Here is a 6,624-nt window from a genome sequence, read left to right on the forward strand (position 1 = left end):
CTCCCCTATACAGAATTTTATTGTCGTTAACAACCATTTGATCAATAAATATGAGAGATGCCCTCACAAAAAAAAAAAAAAAAAAAAAGGACAGACTTCCAATGGTAAAATAAATTAGTAACCAGGATGTAATGTATAGCATAAGGAATATAGTCAAGATATTGTAACAGCCTGGTAGGGTGATAGCTGGAACCTAGAATTATGTATATAAATGTTCTACCACTGTGTTGTACACTTGAAACTAATGTAATGTAATACTGTGCGTCAACTACCCTTCAATAAAAAATAATTATTTAAAAAAAAAATACACTGTAACAGAAATGAAGAAAGCCTTTGATTGGCTTATTGGTAGACTGGACATGGCTGAGGAAAGAAACTCTGACCTAGAAGCTATATCAATAGAATCCTCAAAAACTGAAAAACAAAGAGGAAAAAGAATTTAAAAAAACAGAAAAAAATATCCACGGACTATAGGACAACTACAAAAAGTGTAACATAGGCATAATGAGAATACCATAAGGGGAAGAAAGAGATAAATAGGCAGAATAAATATTTGAAACAATAATGACAGAATTCCCCCCAGATTAATGTCAGATTCCAAGCCCAGATATAGGAAACTCAGAGGAGACTGCAAAGCAGGATAAATAACAAAAAAGGAAAACTACACATAGTGTGGAGAAAGTGGAAGTACCTATGGCCAGGATCCTTCCCTGAACCTAAACTACCTGATGATGTAATTGGCCTATTGCTAGGCTACTGCTTCCACACTCTTAGGCCATAAGCTATTATTGACTGAGTCACTATATAAAGAGCTCTGCCCAGTGCTCTGGCAGAGGCAGAGATGGAGAAGGATTACAGACCTGCAGACTGTTGGATACACACATGAGTCTAGTGCTTGACCTATAGCTGGAAGAATAAAGCCAGGTAATAAACCCTTTTACCCCAAGAATGTTGTATTGTCATTCCTCAGTCTCACTGAATCCATAGTGAATTGCCTGGGGCTGAAACCCTCAGGCCAGACACATAGGCATATCATTTTTAAACTGTAGAAAGTCAAATATAAAGATAAAAACCTGAAAGAAGTCAGAGATAAAGAAGAAAAGCCTTACCTATAGAGGATCAAAGATAAGAATTACATCTGTCTACTCCTCAGAAACTAGGCAAGCAAGAAGAGAGTGGAGTAAAATATTTAAAGTATTGAGAGGAAAAACACCAACCAAGAATTCTGTACTGTGGATAAAATGAGAGTTCCTGTGGCCAGGATTCTCACCTGGCCCTGGTTGACTAGCTCACTGCACACCTGTGGGCACTACATGGCTGTTGACTCTATAAAAAGAGCTCCGCCCAGTGCTCTGGGCACAACATGGTGGCAGGGCTCCAAGGGTGCAGGAGAGCAGAGCAGAGGCTGGAGTGGTGGCAGCGCCAAGGACAGAGGCCCAGAGGATGGCTGTGTGGGACGACTGTGCAGAGAGGCCTGGAGGACGGCTATGTGGGATGGCTGTGCAGACAGAGGGGCCCAGAGGATGGCCGTGCAGACAGAGAGGCCCAGAGGCAGAGACTGGCTTGCTGCATACAGACTCACTCTGAGTGAACGGGATTTTAGTGACTGACCTGCCACCTGGAAATAAAGTTGGGTATAACCCTTTCACCCCAAAGAACGTTTTGCTGTCATTTTCTTTGGTCACACTGAATCCATAGCGGACTTGCCTGGGGCTGAAACCCATTGGCAAGGCATGTACCCTGTGAAATTATCCTTCAAAAGTGAAGGAGAAATACTTTCTCAGACAATCAAACATTGAGAGAATTTTTTGCCAGTAGACCTGCCATACAAGAAATGTTACAATAAGTTCTTTTTTTAAAAAAAGAAAATAATATAAGTCATAAATTCAATTTACATAAAATATGGAAAACATCAAAGAAGGAATAAATGAAGGTAAAATGAAAACTTATTCTTAATTGATCTAACAGATAACAGTTTGTTCAAAATAATAATACCAGTGTATTTGGTTATGTATGCTTATGTATATAATCACATGTAGAGATATATGCTTATGTATGCTTATATATAGGTGAAATGAATGACAGACTGATATAAGAGATGGGAGGGCAGAATTAGGATTATTTTGTTATCATAAGGTACTCACAGTACCTGTGCAGTGGTATAGTGTTATTTGAAAGTGGACTTGGATTAGCTGTAAATGTATACTGCAAATTCTATCTAGGGCAACCACAAAAAACATTTTTTTAAAAAAGTGTAACCAATATACTAAGAAAGGAGAGGAAATGGAATTATTAAAAATGCATAATTAAAACCACAAAAGATATAAAAAGAATAGAAGACAAAATTGGAACAAAGAATAAGGGCAACAAATAGAAAATAGTTATGAATATGGTAGGTATTAATCCAACTACATCAATAATCACTTTGAATGTCACTGTTCTAAGTGCACCAATTAAAAGACAGAGATTGTCACAGTGGTTCAAAAACTAAGACCCAACTATACGTTGTCTACAAGAAACCCACTTTAAATATAAAAGCATGTACAGATTAAAAGTAAATAGACGGAGGAAAATATACCATGCTAACATTAATCAAAAGAAAGCAGGAATAGTTACATTAACTTCAGAAAGAGCAAACTTCAAAGAAAGCAACATTATGAAGGATAAAGAAGGGCATTAAACAATGATAAAGGAGTCAGTTCTCCAAAAAGACACAACAATCTTTAATGTGTATGTGCCCAAGAACAGAGCATCAAAACTATGTGAGGCCAAAACTAATAGAATTGCAAAGAGAAGTAGATGGGTCTACTATCATAACTAACCATATTATTCTTTTTCTTTTAGGGTATCATTGATATACAATCTTATGAAGGCTTCACATGAGCAACATTGTGGTTACTACATTCACCATATTATCAAGTCCCTCCCCACACCCCATTGCAGTCACTGTCCATCAGCGTAGTAAGATGCTGTAGAGTCACTACTTGTCTTCTCTGTGCTATACTGCATTCCCTATGGCAGCTGACTGTCTTATTCTGATAGAAAAATTAGACAAAGACATCACAAGAAAAAAAACTACACATCAATATCCCTTATGAATACAGACCCCTTAAAAAATCAACAAATGACTAGCAAACTGAACCCAGCAATGTATAAAAGATTTTATGCACTATGACCAAGTGGCATTTAACCCAGGCATGCAAAGTTAGTTTAACATCTGAAAATAGGTTATTTTAAAGACCATATCAATAGAATAAGAAATGAAAACCACAGGATCATATAAATAGACACAGAAAAGGCATTTGACAAGATCCAACACTCTTTCATGATAATAACACTCAACAAATTAAAAATACAAGAGAACTTCCTCAGACTGATAAAGGGCATCTATGAAAAGCCCACAGCTTACTTCACACATAATGGAGAAAGATAATGCTTTCTCACTAGGGTCAGGAACAGGGCAACTACGCTTGCTCTTGACACTTCTGTTCAACATTGTACTGTAGGTTCTAGCTAGGGCAAGTAGAAGGAGAAATATAAGGCATCCAGATTGGAAAGGAAAAAGTACAATTATCTCTTTTCACAATGACATGATTTTGAACATAGAAAATCCTAAGGAGGCCACCAAAAAGAAAACTATTTGAGCTAATAAATGAGTTTATCAAGTTTGCAAAATACAAGATCAAAATACAAAAATCTATTTTTTTTCTATACACTGAGAATGAATCATTTCTGACATGTTTGGCACCACTCCTGATGTGCTTTTTAATCCTTCCTGACTTCTTGAGACCTTCTCTGACATATCAGAGACTTTGTGTGTGAGACACATTCTGAGGTACTTAGAAATTCCACGACTACTTTGCATCCTTTCCTTACATAGTCGAGACTCTTCCTCTTTGTAAGCCTTCCTTACTTATTTATCACCCTTCCTGATGTGTATATGACTTTCTGATCAAAACCACGATGAGATACCACTTCTCACCTACTAGGATGGCTAGAATCAATCAAATAACAAGTGTTGACAAGAATGTGGAAAAATCAGAATCCTCATACACTACTAATGGGATGGGACTATAAAATGGTGCAGCTGCTTTGTGGGCTGTTCCTCAAACAATTAAATATAGAGTTAACATATGACCCAACAATTCCATTCCTAGGTAAATATTCAACAGAACTGAAAACAAAAACCTGTATTTGAATGTTTATTATTATTGCTCGTAACAGCCAAAGAGTGGAAGCAAACCCAAATATCCATCAATGGACAAATGGGTAAACAAAATGTGGAGTATCCATACAACGGACATATTATTTGGCCACTGAAAAGTAATGAAGTACTGAAAAATGCTACAACATTGGTGAACCTTGAAAACATTATGCTAAGTAAAAGAAGCCAATCAAAAAAGACCACACATTACATGGTTCAAGTCATATCAAAGCCCAGAATAGGAAACTCTATAGAGATAAAAAACGATTAGTGGTTGTTTAAGGCTGGTGGGAGAATGGTGGAGAATATGCGGGAGATACCAAAAGGATATAAGATTTCATTGCAAAGTGATGAAAATGTTATAAAACTGACTGTGATGAAGATGATTACACACATGTGACTATACTAAAACCACTGAATTGTACGCTTGAAATGGATGGACTTTATGGTAGATGTATTCTCTCAATAAAGCTGTTTTTAAAAATAAACAGTAATAAAAGACTTCTGGTCTGCCTCAGGAATCACCAGAGAAAGGATAGTGACCATCGCGGCCACCTCACAGAGCCGCTAAGAGGAGAAACCCAGAGTGCTCAATGACGTATGGTCATGGGAATGATCACTAGGCAGCGAAGACAGCAAAATCTTCCCTAGAAGTTTCTTAACAGGGCAGGATTTAATTTTAAAATTTAAATTTATCCTATTTAGAGGAGCATTCGTTTCCCTCCCACTTCAGCTCACTCCATATGTAGGATGGGCTCTCAGCAATGGAAACTCTGAAGTCCCCAGCGGTAGCCTAGTGTTTAACAAAAATCCAGGAAGTACCGACCAAGTACGTAGATGACACAAACGCTAGGTACACATAGGTATTATTTGAAATCACATCTTTATTAATGCCATTTCCATAAAGCATCTCTGAAACCTTATTTTTCTCATCTTTGTCATTTCCTTGGCAGTGGAAAAGCTTTTCCATTGAGCACTATTCCATGGTTGACACTTTCTATGCGATTGGACTTGTGATTTGACTTTGCCAGTCCATTTCTCTCTTGGAGTTGCTGCACATGTACATTGGCATTGAATCAGACCATCTTTTTCCTAGGTTTCTGCAGCTCACAGAGAGAATCATCATCCTCTTTGTGGTGATCACCAGTCAAGAGGAAGTCCAAGGGAAATATGTGGTGTGTGTTTTATTCATCTTTCGGAATCTGTTGGATACAGTTAGGTACACTTACTGCATGTTATCAGTCATTGGAATATCCTGTGTGGTCTTGACATGGCTCAGTCAAACACTATGGATGCTGGTTTATTCTTTGTGTGTCCTCACAGAAGCATTTGCCATCTATCAGTCACTGCCTTATTTTGAATCGTTTGGTACTTATTCCACAAAGCTGCCCTTTGACTTATCCATTTATTTCCCATATGTGCTGAAACTATATCTCTTGATGCTCTTTATAGGCATATATTTTACCTCCAGTCATCTTTACTTAGAAAGAAGAAACATCCTCAGAGTCTTTCCCATTAAAAAGAAGAAAATATGAAGTACAACAGTCTGATGTGAGGAAAAGCATCCTGTGGAGTCAGCTTCAGTAAACACAGCACAGGAAGCATTCCGGTGGGAAAATACCTAGTATTTGATAAAACTCCATGACTGACAATTGTATTCCTCCCCGGAGTAGACACACCTCAGTAGTCTATGTTCTTACATATTGTATTTCCAAACACCCCCTGCAACACCAAAGCTGTGGATTCTATACGGGTTAAAGTTGTATCATGAAGCCCAATCATTTTCCTATAAAGTTAAGAAATAGGAAATTAACTGGAATACATTCCATTAAATTGAAAACCAAAATTGTTAACCTAAATTACATCTATTTCTTTTCACTTCAGATTTCCCAAGTAGCCGCAGATCCGTAGGAGGGAAGCAATGACTAAATATGCTGTGCAGTCATCTAGAATAACATATTTCACAGATGTCACTGTCCCCAGAAGTAAACATTAGACACACCTAGAAAATTATTTTCTAGACCTTGATGAAAACAGAATAGATCTTCGGTAAATATACAAATAATGCCCCCCATTTTTTTTTAAACAGGCTGTATATGTACCTTATAAGGAGGTACAAAGATATAGTAAAAATTTATGAATAAATCTGAAATATTGCTAATTCTTGATTTACTATAATATTTTGGATTTGACTTTGCCAGTCCATTTCTCTCTTGGAGTTGCTGTGAATTGACCTAAATAGAATAATTTCTGTACCATCAGTGTACCACTCACTTTTCTTGAAAGAATTATAGAATCTCACCCAGTGACTATATAAAAAGGGTATTAAATATTTTGGGACACAAGAACCAGGTAATAGAAATATAACTACAAAAAAATTGCTAAAAGCTTTAGTTTATGAAAAGAACAGAATCCCTTTG

General features: G+C 37.0%; 1 pseudogene; it reads left to right on the top strand.

Annotated features, from left to right (window-relative positions):
• The first annotated feature begins 5,187 nt into the window (after positions 1-5,187).
• Positions 5,188-6,371, top strand: LOC118917477 (very-long-chain (3R)-3-hydroxyacyl-CoA dehydratase 4-like; annotated as a pseudogene).
• The last annotated feature ends 253 nt before the right edge of the window (positions 6,372-6,624 follow it).

The sequence above is a fragment of the Manis pentadactyla genome, chromosome X, assembly GCF_030020395.1.
Source record: "Manis pentadactyla isolate mManPen7 chromosome X, mManPen7.hap1, whole genome shotgun sequence".
Classification (NCBI taxonomy): Eukaryota; Metazoa; Chordata; class Mammalia; order Pholidota; family Manidae; genus Manis; species Manis pentadactyla.